General features: G+C 39.6%; 1 protein-coding gene and 1 long non-coding RNA gene across 26 annotated transcripts in view; one reads left to right on the top strand and one right to left on the bottom strand.

The window, feature by feature from the left end:
- The window catches only part of ERC2 (ELKS/RAB6-interacting/CAST family member 2), a 537199-nt gene that overhangs the window by 437360 nt on the left and 73525 nt on the right, over nucleotides 1–26314 (bottom strand). The gene's annotated exons all lie outside the window — the stretch shown is intronic.
- On the top strand, nucleotides 11179–15077 carry LOC118173534. 3 transcript variants are annotated; one of them, XR_004754270.1, is made up of 3 exons: nucleotides 11179–11306; nucleotides 13951–14114; nucleotides 14942–15077. It is a non-coding gene; the product is annotated as an uncharacterized LOC118173534 (long non-coding RNA). The 3 variants fall into 3 exon arrangements; XR_004754269.1 differs by having other exon boundaries at nucleotides 14933–15077; XR_004754268.1 differs by having other exon boundaries at nucleotides 14930–15077.

Raw genomic sequence — 26314 nt, 5'->3', positions numbered from 1 at the left:
GCCAAAGAGGATCTTGTTTGTCCCCATTTTTAGCTCTCATTTGCTGCACCTATGTTGAGGAATTTAGCACAGAGAATCAAAGTGGATGCAAACCAGCACAAATCCCTCAAAACATCCTCAATACCAACTGCCTAGCTCTCCACATCTATGCCTGTTACGACTCACTATTTGCTAAGTAGTATGCTACAGTAGAAGACTTTTCTGTTGCCTTCAGATGTTTTGCCTTTTCTGCTTCTATTTTTCTTTTTTCTCATAATTAAGCAGTAGTACATGATACAGATGGTCCACCAAGAAATACATAACAGTCTGTAGTGTTACAATAAATAAATAAATAAATAAATAAATAAAGTAGTTTTAAGTTTTAAATCATTAAATCATCCTGGGCAGACTTTCCAGCATTGAGTAGTCACAGAACTACTTGCTCAAAAAATTTAAAAAGTCTGTTGGAATTAGTTTCTCAGTGCAGTAAATCAGACAAGATTAACAGAGTAAAATACAGGCATGCTAATTTTCTGCTTGCTTGTGTCAGCATAGTGACATCTAAAACAGCCTTGGAAGGATGTTTTCAAGGCAAGACATACTGCTTCCAGTTATCACCTATAGTGATGGCAATTATAAAAAATTAATGACACCTCATTGTTTTCATACCACCCTCCAAGGTCAATCAATAACTCAGTTTCTTTGCAAAGGACTCCTAGCCAGTCCCCAGAGTTCTGTTCTTTACAGGTTTTGGTTTTGGTTTTGTTTATTTAAATCTTGATGTTTTCCAGACTAGGTGAGAGACTACCTCTGAGTGTTAAGAAAAAATCTGAAGTCTTGTATCATTCAGGAACTTGCTAGCAAAGAGAAATACAGAATATCTTTAACTTAATATTTCACACTATTAAAATTAATTTGCAGTTTTATCTGAATGAAACAATCCCATTACAGATGACGTTGCTCAACTGCCAGAGTACATACACCATTAGTTTAATATCATTGATTTACTACAGGTTAAAACTTTGTGTTATTTTTTGTTGTTGTTGTTTGTTTTATTTAAAACTTTTACAGGTAGTTCCATTTGCTAGCAAGGTTTTAGTAGATTTCTCACTCAAGAAAGCATTGGGAAAAAAAAAATCTTAAGTATATCTCCTTCTATGACAAAGTGACGCGCTGGGTGGATGAGGGAAAGGCTGTGGATGTGGTCTACCTTGACTTCAGCAAGGCTTTTGACACCGTCTCCCACAGCATTCTCCTCAAGAAACTGGCTGCTCTTGGCTTGGACTGGCGCACGCTTCGTTGGGTTAGAAACTGGCTGGATAGCCAGGCCCAAAGAGTCGTGGTAAATGGAGTCAAAGCCAGTTGGAGGCCAGTCACTAGTGGCGTTCCCTAGGGCTCGGTGCTGGGGCCGGTCCTCTGCAATATCTTCATTGATGATCTGGATGAGGGCATTGAGTGCACCCTCAGTAAGTTTGCAGATGACACCAAGTTAGGTGCGTGTGTCGATCTGCTTGAGGGTAGGAAGGCTCTGCAGGAGGATCTGGAGAGGCTGGACCGATGGGCCAAGGCCAACTGCATGAAGTTCAACAAGGCCAAGTGCCGGGTCCTGCACCTGGGGTGCAATAACCCCAAGCAGAGCTACAGGCTGGGAGATGAGTGGTTGGAGAGCTGCCAGGCAGAGAAGGACCTGGGAGTGATGGTTGATAGTCGGCTGAATATGAGCCAGCAGTGTGCTCAGGTGGCCAAGAAGGCCAACAGCATCCTGGCCTGTATAAGAAACAGTGTGGCCAGCAGGGCTAGGGAGGTGATTGTCCCCCTGTACTTGGCTCTGGTGAGGCCACACCTCGAGTACTGTGTTCAGTTTTGGGCCCCTCGCTACAAGAAGGACATGGAGGTGCTTGAGCGAGTCCAGAGAAGGGCTACGAAGCTGGTGAGGGGCCTGGAGAACAAGTCTTACGAGGAGCGGCTGAGGGAGCTGGGCTTGTTCAGCCTGGAGAAAAGGAGGCTCAGGGGTGACCTTATCGCTCTCTACAGGTACCTCAAGGGAGGCTGTAGCGAGGTGGGGGTTGGTCTGTTCTCCCACGTGCCTGGTGACAGGACAAGGGGGAATGGGCTGAAGTTGCGCCAGGGGAGTTTTAGGTTGGATGTTAGGAAGAACTTCTTTACCGAAAGGGTTGTTAGACACTGGAACGGGCTGCCCAGGGAAGTGGTGGAGTCACCATCCCTGGAGGTCTTTAAAAGACGTTTAGATGTAGAGCTTAGGGATATGGTTTAGTGGGGACTGTTAGTGTTAGGTCAGAGGTTGGACTTGATGATCTTGAGGTCTCTTCCAACCTAGAAAATTCTGTGATTCTGTGATATCTCCATGGCTGCAAGGCATTCTGTAAAAGAATATGCAGTTTCAACAAGCTATATACATGTATTGTTTTTACTCCACAACTGTCAATTTCTAAATTTATTTTTATTTTGTGCCAAGAATCAAGATGTACAGTGCTTCAAATCTTGAAGGGTGGGAGGAATTATTCAGACAACTAAAGCTCTGAAGACAAGCCAAAAGCAAAATTAGTACAAAATATGGACAGTCTGTCTTTAAGTTTATTTCTAAATATAAAATAGGCTCTCTATAGATGAAAAACTTCAACACAAAAAAAAAATCTTTCTGCCATTCATAAAAATTTTACTGTTAACAAAGCAAAATTACTTTTGCACTTGCAGACAAACTTGTGAAGAACACAAGTCAGAAGCTTTGGTATTATCATTTTCTCAGAACATTTGAAGATGGAGATAATTCCAGTTTAACAGAAAAACACTGCAGAAGAAAATGCAATGTTTCTCTAAAATATCTGAGAAATAACATTCTGGGTTTTATATATTTCACATAGTTAAAATCTATCATAGAAAGAGAACACCACTAATGAAAATTATCACCCAAAACATTTTACAGATCCATTCATACCACAAATACCATGTTATTAAAAAGTGCTATATTATATTGTTTAAGTTTCTAAGAACATTTGTTAATAGTAACTCAGTTGTAAAGCTTCTGTGAGGGACTGCATTCTTAACACTTAGTATAAATTCTGGATAATAAGGTACTCCTTATTTCTGCAAAAAAAATCCTCAGACATAAAAAGAACATCAATATTTTAGGCATTATGGCACTTACTTCCATAGTAGATGTCCCATGTAAAATAAACTGATTGTTTTTTCATTTTTTAACTGGATAACTAGCACATATTTTCTTTCAGTACACTGCTGCACTAAAATTCTACAAATGTTTTTTTTTTTCCTTGTATTCTAAATATACTTAAACTGCAAAGAATCTCAGAGTAATTACAACAATTGCAAATCAAATCACTAGCTTATATCATGTTATTTTAAGACCCCCCACAACTAAACATCTGATAAAAGACCAAAAGCTAACATAGGTATGTATATACACGTTCCTATGGGCAGTTCAGAAACTAAATGCAAACAAACATAAAAAGAAAATATCCAGACCAGTCTGTCTAAGCTCCATATACCAGGCAAGTTAAAAATTTATAGTTAATGCATATGATAGACTGCAGCAAGTGTATAACCAGACATCCTATTGCACTTCAGAATATTAGAGTTTCCATTAAGATACTTCCACTAAGGATGAAGTCTACCAAATAAAGCAAAAAATTTAAGGGCTGCACAAAAAGCAGTCTGCTTACTTATTAGAAGAGGTTTAACAGAACATTACAAGAGACTTGTGAAGTAACCTCTCTATTTAAAATTATTAGTGAAATTATTCTCATTTATATTACAATATTTGTCCAAATCTTTACCCTACTACTTATTGCTCAGTTTTAGCTTAAGGATAACAGAAACCTTTACAACTATTAATTGTCCAGAAAAACAAGCATTACGCAAAGTTCCATGCACAGCAAATACACAGAGATAATAAGAAATTTTGCATTTCATCGGATGGTGATTAATTAAAAATACAATGGAAACAAACATGAACATACAGAAATACTAAGTGGCTGCAGGAAAAGAAGATTTATATTTTCATTAGATGAACACTGATATAGAAACAAATCAATTTTCTTTGCTGGGGAGTGGGAACTGTCAATCTCCAAAATAACTGAGAGCATTTCTGAAACTTAGGACAGAACTTTCCAGGTCTAGAGGAAAGTAAGAAAAGAACAAGGAATTATTAGTGCCCTGTCGCCAGGAAACTCACTTAGAAAAGACAGACATAAGTCTGCTCTGTACATTACACTGATTTTGTTGGTACTGTTCTTATTTGTGTAAATATTTGGCTATAGTTCCCCTTGCAGACTGGAGGTTGGGAAATAACCCAAGAATGAGCTGTGTAGCTGGACAGGTGTCACAGCTAGTTAGGCACACAAGTTAGCTTATACATGCTTTATGCATCTGCAACAGAGCTGTAGCAGCTGCAAGTTATTCTGCACGTGCATCCTAGCTACATATGTTCACAGCGTAAAAGATGCAAGAACAGGGAATGACCTATTGCTGCATTTTCTTTGCTCAGAGTACAGATGACAGTGGAAGTGATAAAAGGGAGAGGACAAGAACTAGAATTCACATAGGCTCAAAGCATCCAAAACAAAGGCAGAGAAAGCTGGTAAGCTTTCCTTTTACTGTTTGCTTGTCCCTGTGACTATTTCCCTGCAAGTCCCAAGCAGCATGTGGGAAGCACTTTTGTAAATAAAAGTTCTTAATGTGCTCAAAGTCAGATAACTGATAGCAAAGCCTTATACATTTAGAGAGAGTCAAATACCTTGTGCTCCACAGAATTAACAGTTTAGGGAAGGAGGGCTTCAACCTTCAAATAACAAGGCTCTTCCGATATTTAAGTGCCTAAGATATCTTCTGATACAATTTCTTCACGATACGGATGTGTCAGGAGGAGTATGGGTTAGGATACAACCTGATTAAATGAGGAATTCTGAAACAACCTTGGGCAAAACTTTATGGATTCATTAAGATCACCTCATGATGAAAGACAACAGAGTACCAGAGTGGGATAAAAGGAGTCTGATGTAAAAGGTCTCCATTGCTTCACCCTGCTGCTGACCGATACTGTTATTGCTGAAGGAATTCCACTTTCAAAGTGAAAGGGGAAAGGGATGGGAGACAAAGGACCCCAACATATTAGAGCTGTAGTATTAAATTCAGCTTCACAGAATGGGTGTGTGTGGTAGTGGGGATTGTTCTTGTGGGGAGGGAAAAAAAATAGAAAGTCTTTCATAAATGTAACTGGGACTTGCTGCTGCCTCTTGGTGCAGCAGTCTGCTGAAGTACCAGAAACACTGCCAAGTTTACAATACATTTTTTACCTGGAGGGAATACGGTGAAGTACATTTATCTGTCACAATAGCAAACGTAATTGTTCAAATCACACACAAAGCCTTTTCCACTCTGACGTAAGCATTCCTTGTAGATTCCTTCATGCTCATGCAATTGACTGAAGGTGACTTTTCTGTAGTATATATCTATCCAAGAAGCATAAACTAAACATCATGAGAGGATTAAAATATCAAATGTATCTCTCCTGCAGAGACAAGAAATCTGATTTAAAAGATTACTGAACATGGCCTCCATAGCCAGCTGGAACAGCTGTGAGAATCCAAAGGACATGTCAATGCAGGAGATGCTAGCCAAACTGCTGCTTTGGCCACAAGACTTGCACAAGAGGAACACGTATTAGTTAACCTGACCACTGACTCAAGAAACCATCCTTTAGAGATCTCTGACCAGTCAGAGACTGAAGAACTCTTCGATATTCCTGTTCGCAGTGAATCTATAGTGAACGCCCACAACTGGCAAACCAAATATATCAAGTTAGTCCTTCCGTTTAGCATCCCTGGAGAATTTCTACTAAGGCTGTCAGCATGCCTTAAATAACTGGTAAGCGTTTCCCTAATATAATCACATGATAATGTACATACCAGTCCCAAACCCTGCTTGCTACCATTCATAATTACTCAGCCTGCACTTTCCCTTATTTATGTAGTTTAAGGCTGTCATCCTGCCCAGTGATTCTAGTAGGAGGAGACTGTAGGAAACACTCAAATACATTTTGCATTAGTTAAAGCTCCACAATGTTAAATTGAAGCAAAGTTTCCTGTGAAGCTCAACCACCATAAATTCAGACATTTGGAATACCCAGTTTAATAATAAAATAATTATAATTTGTTTCCAGAGGAGTAAGAGGAGAAAAAAGCTTTATGGAAGTATCTAATTCTGTATTTTTTCCAACAGAAAAAAAAAAAAAAAAAAACGTGTTCTGGAGATCGAATCCATTATTTTTAGACTTTGCTGGAATGCAAACCATTCTGAAGAAACAGCTAATAAGTTAAAGACCAAGTTCACATGTGACACTAGGCTTCCATCTACATGTGACAGAGGCAAGAAATCCCTCATGCTGAAGGGCCCCATGGAAACAAATGAGCAAAGTAGCCCCAGTCTGGAATCCCTCCAGAAGCTCCATCTTACCATCCTGAAGTCCTCTATTGTTTTCATAAACCTATCATCTGAGTTGGTGTTAAAATTTTGAGATAAAAAAGACACACAAGAGGGAGTATGTTTATCTGTTCCGAATCTCTTGGTAAGATTTCCTTTTTTCTTTTTTTTCTGGCCAATCATCCTGTGCCTCGGTGATGCAGATGAGACATAAGCACTGCCAAGACCACTGTAAATGCTCACAATACTGTTGAGAAGCTGAAGGGTAACATTATATTGATAATGGTTTCTGAGATTTGTTATCAGCGGAAAACCTTTTGTCTGCCAGATGTACTCCTATGTGAAAATATGCCCTTTTCAAGTTGAGAGCTGAAAATGACTCTGTCCAAGCAAGCAAGGAATAATTGAGGACAAACTGATTGTTCTGTCTCAAACATGTGCAGGTGTTCAGTCAATCAATACACTGAAACAGACTTTTTTTTTTTTTTTTTGTAGGGGAAAACAATGCGACTGCAATAAAAATCCTTTTTCCTGTGCTATGATGGTACACGTTTAAACAGAATACAGATTCCACTTCCTTCCTGAGAAAGCTCTCCTGAGAGGGCTCTACAACACGAAGAACTGGTTTGTGTTGTGTCTGGGCAACTGCACAACAACATCAGGAAACATCTCCAAACACAAGTTTCATCACCATTTTGTTACTCTTTGGGCTACAAAAACTTTCACAGACATTTATACAAGGGCAAAAAGTGAAGAATGTGAACTACCATCTTAGGAAATTGTCAGTGTGGTAATTCCCAAGGATACTGTAATTCTTCACCAAAATGGATGTCTAATAAATGACAGCAAAAGCAACAACTGAGGAGGCAGCATATTGGGTGTTCTATCCAGCACTTCCACAATCACTTGTAAAAATGCAAGCAGGGAAAAGTTGAAATATGAGTATTTAGGAAACAAATTGATCAGGAATAACATGTAGCCCAGGAGCATTATGATGCAAAACAATGATGTATTTTCTCACTGAAAATCCTGTTGTTTTGAATGGCAGGCTCTGCACCATCATTTCAAAACAAAGAATGCTGAAGCGATGAGAGAACCCTGTGTCACAAAGGTGCCTTAAACTGTGATAAATACTGGCTTAATTGGTGCCTTAAACTGTGATAAATACTGGTTTAATTGGGGACTTAAGCTGTGATAAACACTGGTTTAATTCAGCACTGTTCGAACTTGATCTTGCTAAAAAATTGCTAACATTTGGAACAACCATAGTTTGCCTGTACACTTGACCAGCTCATACAGATTAGAACTTATTTTACAATAAAAGGTGATTAAAAGATAATTTCCAGACCCTTAATAGTCAACTTTTCTTTCCATATGAAACCCCCAGTCATCTTTGCTTGAAACTACTGCTTTGTTACCTTGTTCACCACCAATTTGCCAGAGGCAGGATGCAAACAGCTGTTCTTACTGCTCCAGAACATTACACACTTTCCTGATTTTCTTTGAAAAGGCCACATCTCTTATGTCCATAGTACCAGGGCTCATATCAACAAACAATATATCTGCAGGAGAACTAAATACGATTTTACAAAATATATGAAGCTTTACCAGAGTACATTATTTCTCTACATAATTTTGAGAAGTGCCCTTCTTGCTCACCCTCTCCCACTGTACATAATGAAGGCCTTTAAATGGCCTCAAAGTACTACCTGGAAAGTGCAAGTGAAAATAAATAAAAAATAAAATTGCATGTGATGCTATTACATCTTACACACAAGCTATGAAATATCTGGGTCTAAGGAAGCTTTCTTCATGTTTCTCTAACAGAAAAACTGGGAAGACTTGACCTATAGTAATAGTACTATAAAAGTGATACTATGTATAGTGCTACATAAGAAATGTGGGTATATAGGCACACAGTTTGTCAGCATAATTATCCAATAACCACATTTTTAGTTTGTTTTAATTCTTAGTTGTTCTTACTTTCCTGGTTGCAAATCTTGCCGCAGCTTATTTAGTTTGGTGACATTTAGATAGCCTTCTCGTCTAATGCCAGGTACTTTCATTTATATAATGAAGTAATTACAGGAAACATTCCACATATTCATGAAGGCTACATCTATAGATGGGGTTTCTTGCCAGAAGACCCCAAATATATCATAAACCATGCCCTATGTACGTGTTGCCGTGGCCTCTTCCGAAGGGCTGTACATTACCAAGCCATTACACAGGCAGAAAAGCTTCTGAGAAAGCTAGCTATTACAAGCCTATCTTGAAATACAGCAGGGCACAACAGCGTGACTTGACTCCACTGTCCACCTTCCACATTCCAATTACATGGGATCAGTGACAAGGCGTTTTGGCGGTCAGGGTGCATGAGAACACGTATCATGGTGAAACTCGAATTCATTCAAAAGAGGAAGACAACATTAGTTTGCTCTCCTACATTTGTAAATTAAAGTAACTTGCACACCTTGGTTAAAACATCAGGGCCAAATTCCACTATTCAGACATAATTGCTGACTTGCTGTGTACAGAGCTTCACTTCTCTTTTTACTCTACTTGCATAGAATCTTAGATGCAGCTATTCCTAATTGCGTTCAGTTTACAGACTGAATACAATTCCTGTGAGCATTTTTCCATTACATTGAACTGAAAGTATGGCTCTCCTTAATTCATTCTATCACTCTAAAATGAGCTACGATAAATAGGGCACGATCATCTGCGAAAGGGATGCCACAATAAAATCCAATCTGCATTCAAGAGTGCCATCTAGTGACTACAATAAGTCTATGTACTTGCCGTGAATGATGTAAACAGATCAAGTTAGGTACTTGCTGATACTTGGTTAATCCTTTTTAATTTTATTTTTTTAAGGAATCTTAGAGAGATTTTAGAAGAGATTCAACATTTGAAACTGTAGAATGACGAAGTTTCTCATCCATAACAGGCACTTCTGGCTGCAAATTACTCTATCTCATTTGAAGGCAGATTACTATACCTCCAGCTCTACTCTGTGCTGGTGTGGCCTCACCTCGAGTACTGTGTGCAGTTCTGGGTACCACAGTACAAGGATGTAAAACTGTTGGAGAATGTCCAGAGGAGGGCGACAAAGATGGTGAAGGGCCTAGAGGGGAAGACATATGAGGAGCAGCTGAGGTCACTGGGCCTGTTCAGCCTGGAGAAGAGGAGGCTGAGGGGGGACCTCATCGCAAGTCTACAACTTCCTCGCGAAGGGGAGTGGAGATGTAGGCACCGACCTATTCTCTGTAATCACCAGTGATAGGACCCGCAGGAACGGGGTTAAACTGAGTCAGGGGAGGTTTAGGCTGGACATCAGGAAGAGGTTCTTCACTGAGATGGTGGCTGCACACTGGAACAGGCTTCCCAGTGAAGTAGTCACTGCACCGAGCCTGTCTGAATTTAAGAAGCAATTGGACTGTGCACTTAGTCACGTGGTCTAAAATTTTGGGTAAGACCTGTGCGGTGCCAGGAGTTGGACTTGATGATCCTTATGGGTCACTTCCAACTTGGGATATTCTATGATTCTATGAGGATTTGAAGCAACTCATAGGACAGGTTGTAAATGAGAAGTGTAATTTGGATGTCAGTGACGTCCAGCGCTGAATGTATTTTCACATACTGCAAAGCCATGTCATCATAAACCTCACAGTGCATATGCATGAAAATGCTGGTCTACAGAAGTCCAACTGTTCCTGGGGAAGCAAAGCAAGGTGTATGCAACTGGACAAGTGATGTCTGGGAACGGTGCTGGGTATTAAGGAAACACATTGCATTTATCTTTGCATAACAAAGTACAGAGCTAACTTTTCCCAGTTATTGTCACTAATCTCCACGCATAGAGAATGGTTTGTGATAAGGAGATACAGTGCAATTTATATGTGCGATTTATATGTGTCCCTATACTGTGCAATTTATATGATGCTAACAGACACTACTCATTATCTTGGGTTTCAATAGGATCAGGGCTAATGTTTTCCCATTTTAACTCTGAACACCAACATTAAGACTATTCAGTGTATTTCATGTCTTTTTTTCTAAAGAAACTATACAATTCCAATGGATAGTTGACACAAGCAACTTGAAACAAATATGATGGTGTTGGTAATAGAAGATGAAATATACATTTATCCAATGAATATTGCTTAATAAGTATTACATTTGTGATGTACTGTGCTTGTGCTGCGCTGGGAAAATACAAAATGTATGTACAAAGACAGCATGAGAGAATGCACCAATTTATGATGAGGAGTAAGGAAGCAGGAGTAAAAGAAGGCCACACTTGCAAGGTGCCTAGATAACAGGGGGCCCTCGGACCCTGGGAACCGAGTCAAACCAACCTTACAGTATGGACTGAGACCAAGGGTTCAGAGAGCATGCGCAAGAAGATAAGGTGAAAAGTTCAACTCTGATGAAGACATCTTCATCCCAACGACCACCTGGACGACCACCAGAGAGTACTAGGCAAGCGCAGAAGGACTGATAAGATAATTAGCATACGAAGCGGGACAGGGTGGAGATAGGAAATGAATATGCATAGGTGTGTTGCAAAACTTAATGCATATGTAATATTTAAGGGGATAAAAGAGAACGTGAGTGAACAAATCAAGGAAGTTAGATTTGGGCAGACATGCCCCTAACTTCCAGTGCCTAATAAAAGCACCTTCATATAATCACTTTGTGGATTATGTGTCTTTGCAAATGCTAACATTTTGGCGACCCAGATGGGACCTCTTGGGCACTGCTGAGGTGGCTCGCAAACTGATCACGCTCCAGCTGGCACCAAGGAGTTTCTCGGGGAGCCACCGGCCATGACCGACCCCCGCTGCTCACAACGTACCTCTGGAAGGGTAAGAGAAAAGGTGCTTTCTGGTAATCTGTACCGATCTGGTCTGGGAGCCTGCTGGTCAGACGCAGTGAAAGCCACGCATGGTTGGGCTAGGGAATTCCCGTGGTAAGCCGTCTGTCAGTCACGAAAGCGCTGCAGGTTCGGCATCAGTGGTCTGGTTTTGCTGCAGGCTCAGCATCTGGTTCGGTTCGGTGAGAGCTATAGCTGATAATTGAAAAACTTAAGGGTATTTTGGGTAGTAATGCATCCATTCCTCAATCCTCTCCATTAGGTTGCTTGCTAGCACATTGGAAGGAGGGAGGTTTCAGGCAAGAGTTACGAAAGGGTAAATTGATTGACTGTTGTAATGTTTTGTGGCTGCAGTATGAATTAGAAGATCAGGAGAGTTGGCTGGAGAATGGAATCTTGCAATATAATACTATTTTACAATTAATGTTATTTTGTAAGCGAGAAGGCAAGTGGGATGAGATTCCATATGTAGAGTTATTTTTCTATTTGTGAGATAAGTCTGAGTGGCAATGCGCTTGCAGGATAATGATGGCTAAGATAACTGTTAATGAGCAATGCAAAGCATGTACAGGAGAAAAGCACTGTATAGGGCATCAAGCGTTAGAGAATGGTATGTTTTATAGGCAGGACAATGGAAATTTAGATTTGGACGTAGTACCATCAGCCCCATTAGAACAAGGCAGGCTGTCAGGGAAGAAAGCGAGGATAGCGAGGGGGAGAAAGAAGAAGGAGGAACGATAGCTTCAGCTACCTCAATATCATATAGAACTCGACGACAAGACCAGAAAGGTGCTGCTGAACATATGATAAGAGAGAAAGACAGAATAACAAGGCAAAAGAAAAACATAATTGCTCCTCTCAGACAAGGAATAGGGACAGAAGGGCCAGTATACGTTAAAGTACCGTTTACTCCAGGAGACCTAGTAATTTGGAAACAAGCAGCAGGAACGTATCGGGAAAACTCTGATAAAGTTGCTAGGGTAGTGAAAATGATCATTAAAACCCAGAACCCGGACTGAGATGACCTTCAAGTAGTAGATTAATGGATTCAACAGAATAGGATATGGTGTTAAGGGCAGCTAGAGAAAGAGTTGGAGAGGGTATACAGAATGGGTTAGTCCCGGGAAACACTTCCTGGTGGAAGATTCGCAATGGGACTATAACACAGGGGAAGGTATGAGGCGATTGAAAAGGTATCAGGATTGGGTACAAATAGGGGTGCAGAGTGCCATGCCCAAAACTATAAATTGGTCCAAACTATATAATATTAGGCAGGATAAAACTGAATCTCCCTCTGCATTTCTGGAAAGGTTTAAGGAAACTGCAAAGAAATATACTGACCTAGATGTAGAAACAGAACAAGCTAAAGCACAGTTAGCTCTTATCTTTTTAGGACAATCACAGGAGGATATTCAGAAGAAATTACAGAAACTGGAAGAAGCGGACCTGAGAAATATGGATAGGTTGTTAGAAATAGCCTGGAAAGTATACAACAACAGAAAATAGAAATCCACTAGGAGGCAGCAACAGAATTTGTTAGCAGTAATTCAAGGCAAGTGAAACCAGGGATTCAGGGGGAGAGGAAGAGGATTTGCTAGAGGATGGGGAGTTAGTATAGGAAGGGGTCGTGGAGATTTTAGTGGAAATCCAGGAGGAAGACTAGGATTGAACCAGTGTGCTTATTGTAAAAAGGAAGGGCACTGGAAAAATGAGTGGCCATTTAGGAGAGATCAATTCTCAGGAAATTCATTTCAGAATCAGGAAGCTGTTAAGGCAATGGTGCTAGGAGATTTTAGTAGCAGACTAGATACAGAACATAAAGCAGCCAAAGAACCTCTCATAAAGATTCAATTAGGAGATAAAGTGAGGTTCTTGATAGATACAGGAGCGACATATTCAGTGTTAAACAGTTTAAAAGGACAATTGGGAAATAAGATGACTACAATAGTAGGAGCCACAGGGAAGGAGGAGGCGCGGCCATTCCTACAACCCCTTGATTTGCATTTCGGAGGTAAGGAATTAGCCCATGAATTTCTGTATGTACCGGAATGCCCAATTACGGTCTTGGGATGAGATTTATTAGCTAAATTAGATGCAACAATAACCTTTGAGGATGGGGAATTAGTAACAAAGGTACCTGAGTCCAAAACAGGACAAATCCTGATGATCAAAGATAAACCCCTTGTTAAAATTTAAAGAGAAGTAGAAAATGCAGTTAGACCAATAGTATGGGAAACAGATGTACCAGGGAAGTCAAAACTGGCACAACCGATAAAGGTGGAATTAAAGGAAGGAGTCAGACCTGTTCAAATCAAACAATATCCACTTAAGATAGAAGCTAGGCTGGGGATAGTGAAAATTATTGACAAATTTCTTAAATATCAGATTTTGGAAGAATGCAAATCAGTATAATACTCCAATATTGGCAATCAATATAATACTCCAGTTTTTCCAGTAAGGAAGCCGAATGGCGAATGTAGATCGGTACAAGATCTTAGAGCAATAAATGAAATAACAAAGGACATTCACCCTGTAGTAGCTAACCCTTACACATTGTTAACATCTATGAGAAATATATAAATGGTTTACTGTGATAGATTTAAAAGATGCCTTCTTTTGCATACCTCTTGATAAAGATAGTAGAAAATTATTTGCCTTTGAATGGGAAAACCCCCAGAATGGATGAAAGACACAATTAATTTGGACAAGACTTCCACAAGGCTTCAAGAATAGCCCGACCCTCTTCGGGAGCCAGCTGGCCAAGGAACTGGAAATCTGGACAACGCTAGGACAAATACAGGTACCCAGAAGTCATTATTTGTTGTTACAATATGCAGATTATATTTTGATTGCCACAGAGAATGAGTCGCTCTGTACCCAAATAACCATTGCGATTTAAAATCAGTTAGGAATGGGTGGCTATAAAGTTTCAAAGGAAAAGGCACAAATAGGTTGCTCAACTGTAAAATATTTGGGGTGTGAGATTTCTCAGGGACAAATAAATCTGGGCATCAACAGGATAAGAGCCATCTGTGCTATCCCAGAACCCCAAAATCTCCATGAGTTAAAGGCCTTCTTAGGAATGGCTGGGTGGTGCAGATTATGGATAATGGATTACAGATGCATAGCTAAGCCCCTTTATGAGGCTCAGAAGGTGCAGAATTTTGTTTGGGCAAAAATACAGAAAAAAGCTTTCATGAAACTTAAGGATGCTCTAATGAAGTCACCAGCTCTCGGTTTACCAGATTTATCAAAACGCTTCCAGTTATTTGCACATGAAAGACAACAACTAGCATTAGGGATACTAACCCAGTGACTGGGAAGCTGGAAAAAAACTGTGGTATACTTTTCCAAACAGTTGGATGCTGTAAGTGCAGGATGGCCCTCACGTTTGCGGGCAGTAGCAGCAACAGTTCTTTAAATTCAGAAAGCAAGTAAACTTACATTGGGAAAACATATTGAAGTTTTTGTACCACATATGGTAACAAATGGTAACAACTGTTTTAGAGCAAAAGGGGGGCCACTGGTTATCACCCAGTTGGACGATGAAATATCAGGTAATACTCACTGAACAAGATGATGTAACCTTGAAAACAACTAACTTGTTAAACCCAGCAGCATTTCTAGGAACTGTTCCAGAAGAAGGACCATTGGAATACAATTGTGTGGAAATAATCCAACATACTTATGCTAGCCGTGAGGATTTGAAGGATGTACCCCTTGAAAGGTATGACTGAGAACTTTTTACTGATGGTAGTAGTTTTGTGCAAAACAGAACACAATATACAGGGTATGCAGTGACAACCCTGAAAACAGTGACCGAAGCAAAACCTTTACCGCCTGGAACGTTGGCACAGCAGTGCTCTAACTCGAGCACTGGAATTGAGTACAGAAAAGATGGTAAATATTTGGACAGATTCAAAGTATGCCTTTGGAGTGGTCCACGTTCATGGAGCATTATGGAAAGAAAGAGGGTTGTTTTCCCCACAAGGGTCCAATATAAGATATCAAGAGGAGGTGTTAAATTCAATAAATGTGGTATAAAAACCAAAACAAGTGGCTATCATGCACTGTAAAGCCCATCAAGGAGGAACTTCAAAGATATCAGAAGGGAATCGGTTGGCAGATCAAGCAGCTCTACAAGTTGCTCAGAAGGTGTGGAGTGTGATGGCTTTAGTACCACTCAAGGTAGGCCCCACTCATTTTAATCTTCCCAAGGGACCCAGATGTTCGCCAGAGGATAAGACATTAGCAAATCTCCTAAAGGCCCAAAAGAACTCTGATGGAGCTGCTACAGGCCAGGCAGTACTACCCCCTTTGGTGATGCAGTAAATACTTCAGACAAGACATAATGAGTGTCACTGGGGTGCATTGGCAATGGTAACATTTTTAAAACGTAGCATTATCTCTACACATATGTTAACAATGGCAAAATCAGTAATGTCAAAATGTGAGATTTGTCTGAAAAATAATCCAGTAGCAAGAAAAACATGCTGAAATTGGAAGAGTTAGAGTAGGAATACAACCAGGAGATTACTGGCAAGTTGATTTTGTAGAGTTACCTAGGAGATATAGGTATTTGTTAGTAGGGGTTGACACCTTTTCTGGATGACCAGAAGCCCTTCCCTGTTGCACCAACCAAGCTAAAGAGACAGTAAAATGGTTATTGCGGGAAATCATTCTGAGGTTTGGGGTACCGTTAGGAATATCCTCGGATAGGGGACCACACTTTATTGCATCTGAGGTTAAAGAACTAAGCCGTCTCTTAGACATTTCTTGGAATTTACATACTGCATGGAGACCCCAATCTAGTGGACAGGTAGAGAAGATGAAACAAACACTGCAGGGGCAGATTAGTAAAATCTGCCAGGAAGCCAAAATACAATGGCCAAAAGCTTTGCCTACAGCCTTATTGAGGATAAGGATAAAGCCAAGGAGTAGAATGTCAGTGAGCCCATACGAAATTATGTATGGAAAGTCTTATGAATCCCCAAAACCAAATCCTAATATGCACGTAACAGGGAGCCATGATGTTTATAATTATGTGTTATCTCTTGGTAAAACCTTAGCTTGACTTCAAGGTGTTTTGGTGTGGAACTGACCGTTATCACCGGAGAACCCTGCCCACGATATTCAGCCAGGAGACCAAGTGTACATTAAAAAATGGAACAAAGAACCCCTGAAAGAACAGTGAGCCAGACCTTATCGAGTATTACTGACTACTTTTACAGATGTAAGGGTAGAAGGGGTGGATGCTTGGGTTCATTATACTCGGGTGAAAAAGGTTCCTGAACTTTGGTCGGCGCAAGCAATCAGAGATACAAAACTACAGATGAGGCGTGTATAACCACACAATGTTGAGGTTCTTAACAATGGTAACGATAACAGTTTTGTGTAAATACCTTGTAATTGGGTTCCTAGATATACCAGAAAAGTATAAGAAAGAGGAAATTCAAGGGAGAAAATGTTACTTTGGAATGTGAAATGCAAGACGACAAACCAATAACAATTAGCTCTCTACAGGTGGTCTGGGAGAAAAAAAATGATTTTGGACAGAGCCAGGAAATATATGTAAACACGACCAGGGACAATACAGGATTGAAAGCTGGATGGAAAGGAAAGGCGTATGTAAGCAATATCCTAGAACTGGGCCAAAACAGAGAGGAACTACTATCCTAACTCTGTTTAATGTAACCAAGGTCAATGAAGGAAACTACCGGTGCATAGTAATACATGAAAATAGCACAGATTATGAGATAAGAGAAATATTGGTATATCCAAAACTGGATAAAGGAATATTGGTAGCCCAACAAAAAAGATCTAGAATAAAAAGGGAGGACCATGTACCATGGACACAAGTGGTACAGATCCCACACAGGCAGCCAGCAGAGAATTTATTGGTAGGATTAATTAAAGATTTTGCCATAATGAAAGGAACTGATAGAATTACTGCTTGTATGCCCATTCCAAAAGCAGCAGGGGACCCGCTTGAGTGGGGTATAAGAACTTCCCCACTACCCCAAGTAGAAGGGGTAACTATACAATAAAATATACAAATACATAATATACAAATAAAAATATACAAATACATAATATACAAATAAAAATATACAAATAAAACTATACAATGTAAAGAGATAAAAGTCACAGAAAGGACTAATAAAACCATTAATACTAACAAAGGACCTAGGACAAACGTAATGACGAAACTAGACTGTCAGCAGAAAGGAGGGAAAATTACGCTTGCCCACTTGTGGGCTTCTTCTTGTACCTACACTGAATGGCAGCCCACAACCACTAAAGTACCGACTGAAAAGGTTACTTGGGAACGTCAAAAGGAAATTGAGCCAAAAGGAACAAAGGGATGGGTACTGCTTGGACAGTAAGTTTACTGCAGAAATTACAGTATGGAGGGAATACATCATGGAGTATTAAATGGCAGGGAAAGCAAAATGGAACTGATCAACTTTATAAAGTAAGCTGGGTTGACAGTAGTGGTAAACAAGAATCAACAAAGGTAGCTTGGTGGAACTGTGAGAAGAGTTATACTTGCGATGTAATAATGAAGATATCAAGCACTTACCCCCAGTATTGATAGCCCTTAGGACAGGATGTGCTTGCCGAGGAATTAAGTATAATTCGGAAAGAAGTAGCCAGGCAAATCAATTTGCAGTAGATTGTAGCTATACTACAATACAAAGTCCAGAACAATTTGTATGGGCAGCCAGTGATGGAACTTGGACTACACACCTGCCGATAAACAGGGAAGTAAAAGAAATAACTTTAGGACTCCCCACACTGTGTCCAATATGGAAAAAAATCTCCTTTTAAATGAAAATTGGAAACCCTACAAATTCGTAGAGCAAAAAGAAGTTTAGAAGAAGGGGCAGATGAGGATATATGGCATGAACCCTCAGATGGAGTAAAATTCAGCTGGGCATTAGAGTCTCTGTTCGCACAGGTAGCTACTTATCAAAATAGGGAAATGATTTATAAACTTACAGGACAAGTAAGTAGGCTTGCGAGAGCCACGAAATAAGGCTTTAGAGATATTAATATCCAACTACAAGCTACAACTAAAATGGTTCTACAAAATAGATTGGCATTAGATACACTTATTAAAGGAACATGGAGTGTGCGGATTTCTAAAAGATCGTATTGATCATTGCTGCATCCACATTCCAAATGTGACTATCGATGTAGAACATGACATAAAACAGCTATCTTGAGTGGAACAAGATGCAGAACAGGAAGAGTAAGATATGACAACAAGCTGGATAGATAAAATTTTTAGCGGATGGAATATTAGTAATCAAGTTAAATCCTTACTGGAGATGGCAATTATATTGGTAATTGTAGGGGTATTAATTGGGTTAACATTTGTAATGCTGAAGAGTATGATTTTAAAGAAAACAACTTGGTTCCAGAAAGTGATGCAGACCACTGGTCGGTATGTGGAGCCACATCCACAACACCCTCCACCAGCATATGACAACCTCAGATTTCAGAGAGAGTCCAAGGAACACAGGAAGTGAAATAGAATGAAAACCGAATAGACAAGATCTATTCCAGATCAAGTGAACACGACCGGAAGAGCGAATGCAACATAAAGTAGAAGTGGTGGATTTACTGAATGTTGTGACAAGCCTAATCTTTGTAATTTTCTTGATTATGTTATTGATGTATGCTGTGAGACATTTTAATTAGTTAGTGAAAGCATGTAGCTGTGAGACATTTTAATTAGTTAGTGAAAGCATTTGCCCTCATTGAAGGAGTGAAATACTTCCAAAGGGGGGAAATGTTGGTAATAGAAGATGAAATATACATTTATCCAATGAATATTGCTTAATAAGTATTACATTTGTGATGTACTGTGCTTGTGCTGCGCTGGGAAAATACAAAATGTATGTACAAAGACAGCATGAGAGAATGCACCAATTTATGATGAGGAGTAAGGAAGCAGGAGTAAAAGAAGGCCACACTTGCAAGGTGCCTAGATAACAGGGGCCCCTCGGACCCTGGGAACCGAGTCAAACTAACTTTACAGTTTGGACTGAGACCAAGGGCTCAGAGAGCATGCGCAAGAAGATAAGGTGAAAAGTTCAACTCTGATGAAGACATCTTCATCCCAACGACCACCTGGACGACCACCAGAGAGTACTAGGCAAGCGCAGAAGGACTGATAAGATAATTAGCATACGAAGCGGGACAGGGTGGAGCTAGGAAATGAATATGCATAGATGTGTTGCAAAACTTAATGCATATGTAATATTTAAGGGGATAAAAGAGAACGTGAGTGAACAAATCAAGGACGTTAGATTTGGGTGGGCATGCCCCTAACTTCCGGCGCCTAATAAAAGCACCTTCATATAATCACTTTGCGAATTGTGTGTCTTTGAGAACGCTAACAATAGTGGAATCAGAAGCTAAAGGAGAAAACAGACCCTACAGTACTCTATACTTCACAAGTTATATGACTGCAGATCATAAACCATCTGCTAACTTAAAAAGAAAGAAACTGTAGAAACTCGAGCAAATAAAAAAATACTCTTGGACTATTGCATAAGTGTTTTGTTGTTGTTGTTGTTTGTTTCTTTCTTTTTTTTTTAATCTCCACTCCTTGAGAAGAGGATATATGAAAAAAGAATACACCAGGTTTACCCAGACCTCCCATTTTCATAGCACAGTTTTTCTAGGAAAACATAACACATTTTAAGCAACCTTTATTTTAATGTAAATAATGCTACAAAAGAGTAACGTAATCATAGGATTTATCATAATTTCTAATCGATTTTAATATGTACTGCTTGTATGACATGTCATTGACTATTTATTCATTCAAAGCAATGACTACAGTGACTAAAACCTCTCCTATATTAGTCAGTTCTACGAACTTAGAAAACTGATTCATGCTTTAGGAAAAAAAAAAAAAAAAAAAAAAAAGAAAAAAAAAAGTTTTGCACTTCAGCTCTCCAGTAAGTGGCATCTGCTGCCAATGTCTTGTGAAGAAGGATCAAGAACCATACTTTAAAGACAGCCACAACCAAACCATCTGAACCATAATTGGACTTACTCTGCATCTAGCTACCACAGCAAATGTACTGCTTCATTACCAAACAATTGTTTCTGGTCAAAAATAATCCTGAAGAATCAATACTAATTCTTACAGGTTTTACACATTTGTTACTAATCTATTTATCTGGGAGAAATCTGAACTCAATTTAACTTCAGTCTTAAAATATCATCTGTATATTACCAACAGCACAACAGGATATGAGGCAAATAAGAGCAAAAGTTAATAACATTTTTTTCTAATAATTTCAGGTATTATTAAGTGATAGCCTATTTCTTGTTCTGCAACGAAAGACCACTGCAACCATTTTACTAAACCTTGTAAAAATTCAGCGGAATAATGAAAGAGCAAGTAGAAATGCAATTAACTCACCATTTGCAGGAACTTGCTGAAAAGATAGCATGAAATGAGAAATCATGCAAGCTCTCACTCTCTTAATGCATGATCTTTAGAAGATTTTCCAATGTGTATTTTTGTGTTAAATAATGAGCAAAAAAAATAAAAACATCATTGTTATAAATCTAAAAACAAAGATCCACTTGTTTTTGTAAATTTATATTCAGGGAAACATAAGGCATCAAGAGCCATGGCTGATTAAAGCATTGTGACCAAATAAATATGTTTTTTTTGTTAATTATCTATTAACAGATGAAAATAATGCTTTCTGCAAATGCAGATTTTTAAGGAGAAAAAGTGTGTGAAGTACATTCCCTTTAGTAAGATATCCTTTCACTTTAGCAAGGACTAATCTCACCTGAAACACTTTCACAAGAAATACTTGCTTGAAGTGAATTAGGAATCAGCTTGCCTGCACAGCAGAGCAATGGCAGCATAAGAATTTTCCTAATGGAGGATGACTAGCCAGAACTCGGTGACATACCACTAAGAAGAACCTGTTTGCAATTACCAAGTATAGTAGCAGCAAACTGAGTTAGCATTTTTCTATATATCAATTACTATATTTTCTTCTTCTGAATTATAGCAGTGGAACTTGGACTGTGTACAAAATCTTCTAATATCAAAAGTGTCTAGGTCAGAATACAAGCCATATATTTAAAGAAAATAAATTCAAGTAAATGTGCAAAAAGCAGAGCAATTAAAAACACAACGGATATGGCCCTTACCTCTCCTGAGTCTGTAGAATATGAAACACTAAAGGTTTGTCTTTCTACACCTCCCCAAAAAAATGGTAACTCATTACTATCTATAATAGGGTATTGAATATTCACTCCTCTTATAGTAATTAGGGAAGTATATCTGATTTACACTTTGCTGGATCACGCCTCTTTTTCATTTATCACTTCATTGCCTTCAATAAGAAGCATGGAGTGTGTTTAAAAGATCAGCAGGAATATTACTCGACTCTTGCATGGAAGTGGAAGGAACAGGCAAGGGCCCAAACCCTATAGATATGCTTAACAGTAAGTAGTCCCCTGAGTTCAGATAAACTGCCTATATTAATAATGCCCTTAATCTTGAAACAATAGCCACTAAAACACAGGACCAGCAACTATTCTAAATATATTCATAATACAATGGCTCTAAAAAAAAAAAAAAAAAAAAAAAAAAAAAAAGTCTGGTTTTATTGGTATTTTAGATTTTATGTTTCAGAGAGGAGAAAAACAATCTGAAGAGCAACTGATTTATGTGTGATGACTTACGTGCTGCTAAGTGGAGATAAGCCAAACGGGTGAAGGAGTCAGCCCCCTCTACGGAAAAGCTACAGTGAACTACTTCCTTCTGATAGGTGTAACCAATTACTTGTCAGAAGTCCAGATTCATTCTTTCTTTCAAATCTAATCCCATTCACTGCAACTATGATTCTATGAACTCACCCAGCTAATGCCATTAACCTCATTTGGATGACTCATGGAAGAAAAACAGACAGGATTTGGTTCTGAGTATTTTCAAACATACCCACATTTTGGCGTATATGCCTTTCAGAGTACACAGGCGTTACTTTTCAATGTTTCAACAAAACCTTAAAATCTTAAATGCTGAGATAGGATATGTATTTATACTCATTATCAAATTTTATATTTGACAACAAATATACCAAAACCTCTATAATCATGTCAGACTATCAGGCTCAAACTGTCAACATAAAAAACATCCACCTTTCATCACAATCATCTCACAAGGCAACAAATACATCTCTAAAATTAGGAGATGACTAGATAGGTTAGTGACCAGAAACTCTAGTTCCAGTAGATCAAAGGCAATGCATTCTTTCTGAAGAAAAGAGTCATATTGTTTCAACAGCTTTACATCTGTTTACTAAATCAGAAATCTTGTTTAATTAAATGGTTTGGTCTAATACTCCATGTTGCCTTTATCAATCTTAATTTCAGGTGAAGCTCCAGGGAGAGCTTATATTAGGCATATTCTAGTGTCTGCTATACACTCACACTACTATTACTCACCTAAGCCATGCAAATACAAAGACAAAACTTATTTGCTATACAGTTTAAGATGTGTACAAGGAAAAAAAATAGCAAATGAAAAGCAGTATTTGCTTTTAGGTGGCAGGTTCCAGGGTTCTTTTCGTTGTTTTGGTGCAAAGATGACATAGCATTTTCTTCTCTTGTTTTCACATCCACATATAAACACACACACACACTCATTGCCAACAGGTTAGCCTGTTGCTGTTTCTTGGAAGTCAAACTTATGCAACTTAAATGCCTGGGTTTTTGGTCTGGATAAAAGGCTGCATGACTCCTACAACAAACCTTGCTAACATATTTCTCTCACCATCGGCTTTTTCAACTTAGTTAAAATGTGTGATGTGCTGAAAATAGCAGTTTTATTTTAGGATTTAGAAGACTAGCTATTGAAACAACAAAATGGGGTATGGAGTTATGTAGGTTAAAATATATATATATAACTTTGTTGGGGGAGGGGTTAAACAAAACCTTCTTCTAGAGTTCTAAAGCTTTCTTGGGAGATGGTGCTGGAGGCAATAAAAGATGTCAGTTTACAGCAACTTCAACAATAACTGCAATTGTTCAGATTCTCAGTCTCTTCTAGTATTCTTATGAAAATGCTTATACAGTTGGAAAGCACTGCTATCATAAAAAGATTCAATAGAGGCTTTCATATGAAAAGGACAATACTGAATAATTTTCCAGAACATTTTCCTTCTGGGGTTTTACAGGACAATGCATCTGGAAAAAAAAAAAAATTATTCAGGTTGAGGTCCACATCCAAATCCTTATTGCCTTCTGGGTGAAGGTCTGTAATTTTAAGACCACAGTAAGTGCACTCAACATGACTGTTAATTTAATGTTTGCTTAATAGTACATTCTTAAATTCTTTGTAAGGTTTTTAAGAAGGAATACAGCATCTGCCATACGAGGTAAGATCATTAACTAATGATACTTCGTATCCTGCCTTTAAAATTGTTCAGCTAGTGCCCCAAAGGAAGTTAAAAGCACAAAACAGGAAGTTCTGTCATTGTACCTCACTATGAAATGCAGGTAGGAGGCAGCAAGAGTGGGACACATTTTGTACGTGTCCAGTATAACTGGAAGAATACAGGGATGAGGCTTCACTAAGTTCATTGGTTTGAGAAGTATGAACTATATTTCACCACGAGTACAAACCAACTTGACAGAAGTTATAATTCTTTGACCTGATCCTAAAATATCATTTTTATATACAAAAGAACAGCCTAGACCAACACATAAATACTATGTAATCAAACCTACACTTCTTTCACTCGGTTACCAACATGATCTTACAAGACAATTGAAAACAGAAGGAAAATAGAAAGCAATGGCCTTTAATGGCATTAGATCTTCCTCCTCAAGAGACAGCTTGTGATGCGATAGAAAGTTACCCAATGTTGAGGTACAGTCTAGCCCACACCTCAAATTGAACTGATCCCCCTGAATTTTTAAAATACACAAAACACTAATTGCCTTACATGAGGTAGATAGGACTGGTTATCTGACTAGCTCTCCAGATCTGGCTGGCTTGAACCAGAGTCTGTGCTTTCAGGGAAGATTGATTGGGCTCAAATCTAAAGGCAACTCTTCCATCCCAAGCACTCAGCTGATCTTAAATGAAGAACTGAAAAACCTCTTACACAAGGCCTACTCTGCACACAAATGTCCATCCTACCCTTTTTCTAACCCTCTTCACTTCCTGCTGTCTCCTTCTCAAGGTGATTTGACCAAAGCTGTTTGCAGCAGTTTTCAGCAACTCATGTTTTAAACATAAATTGCTTAACATGTTAGTATGCTAAAATACATTTTCCTATTTTCATTCAAATCTTTCAACAGACACTCCAATTTCACTTCCAATACTGTTCCATTCACAAAGTGGACTGAAATGAATAGCCACTGCGCAGAACACACAGTGGCCAGGGAATGGAGGATGAGCTCATGCAGATTGATTTCCCAGCTTCAGCATTCATTTCCTGGGGAGACCCGGCCAGTTTGCTGGCTTAACTTCTGCTTCACTTCCCTAATTGGTAGGAGAGATGTAGGAGAGAACAGATAAGGAAAGAAATTAAGATAATTTATAAAAAACAGACGTGCCAAACTTATGGGCAACACAGACCACTGAACGTATAAATATACTTATTATATTTCAAGAGTTGAAGTACTGGAAGATACATTCACACTCTTCTGTGATTTCCTTAGTTTTGTGTTGACTGATTCAAATGAGATGCATAAGGTAATTGTTATTTATGATGAGCAAGGTACTAACACTACATCTTAAATAGTTTGGTGCTTTGTTTGGGTTTTCACAGAATCACAGGAACTATAGGGGTTGGAAAGGACCACAAAAGATCATGAGGTCCGACCCCCCTGTAAAGCAGGTTCCTCAGAGCAGGCTGCCCAGGTAGGCGTCCAGACGGGCCTTGAATATCTCCAGAGAAGGAGACTCCACAACCTCTCTAGGCAGCCTGTTCCAGTGCTCCGTCACCCTCACCGTGAAGAAGTTCTTTCACATGTCGGTGCGGAACTTCCTGTGTTCTATCTTGCAGCCATTGCCTCTTGTCCTATCCACACAAACCACTGAGAAGAGGTTAGCTACATCCTTCTGTCTCCCACCCCTCAGATATTTATAGACATTGATAAGATCCCCCCTCAGTCTCCTCTTCTCCAGGCTGAACAGACCCAGGTCCCTCAGCCTGTCCTCATAGGAAAGATGCTCCAGGCCCCGTATCATCTTTGTTGCCCTCCGCTGCACTCTTTCCAGGAGATCCCTGTCTTTTTCGTACCGGGGAGCCCAGAACTGGACACAGTACTCCAGGTGAGGCCTGACCAGGGCAGAGTAGAGGGGCAGGATCACCTCCCTTGACCTGCTGGCCACGCTTTTAATGCACGCCAGGATCCCATTAGCCCTCTTGGCCACCGGGGCACACTGCTGGCTCATGGTCAACCTGTCGTCCACCAGGACCCCCAGGTCCTTCTCTGCAGAGCTCCTCTCCAGCAGGTCGTCCCCCAGCCTGTACTGATACTTCTGGTTGTTCCTTCCCAGGCGCAGGACTCTACACTTGCTCTTATTAAACCGCATCTGGTTTCTTCCTGCCCATCTCTCCAGCCGGTCCAGGTCTCGCTGAATGGCAGAACAGCCTTCTGGCGTGTCAGCCACTCCTCCCAGCTTTGTGTCATCAGCGTACTTGCTGAGGGTAGACACTATTCCCTCATCAAGGTCATCGATGAAGATGTTGAACAAGACCGGACCCAGCACCGACCCCTGGGGAACACCGCTAGTCACAGGCCTCCAGCCAGACTCTGCTCTGCCGATCACCACCCTCTGAGCTCAGCCAGTCAGCCAGTTCTCAACCCACCTCGCTGTCCACTCATCTATCCCACACTTTCTCAGCCTTGTAGCAGGACTGTCATGGGAGACAGTATCGAAAGCCTTTTCTACTTTTTAAATCCTCAGGGATGGTTCTGGTTCTCTGGGGGGGG

The sequence above is a fragment of the Oxyura jamaicensis genome, chromosome 12 (genome assembly GCF_011077185.1).
Source record: "Oxyura jamaicensis isolate SHBP4307 breed ruddy duck chromosome 12, BPBGC_Ojam_1.0, whole genome shotgun sequence".
In the NCBI taxonomy this organism is placed as follows: Eukaryota; Metazoa; Chordata; class Aves; order Anseriformes; family Anatidae; genus Oxyura; species Oxyura jamaicensis.
Note: the sequence above shows the minus strand (reverse complement) of the source record. Positions and strands in the feature narration are given on the sequence as shown.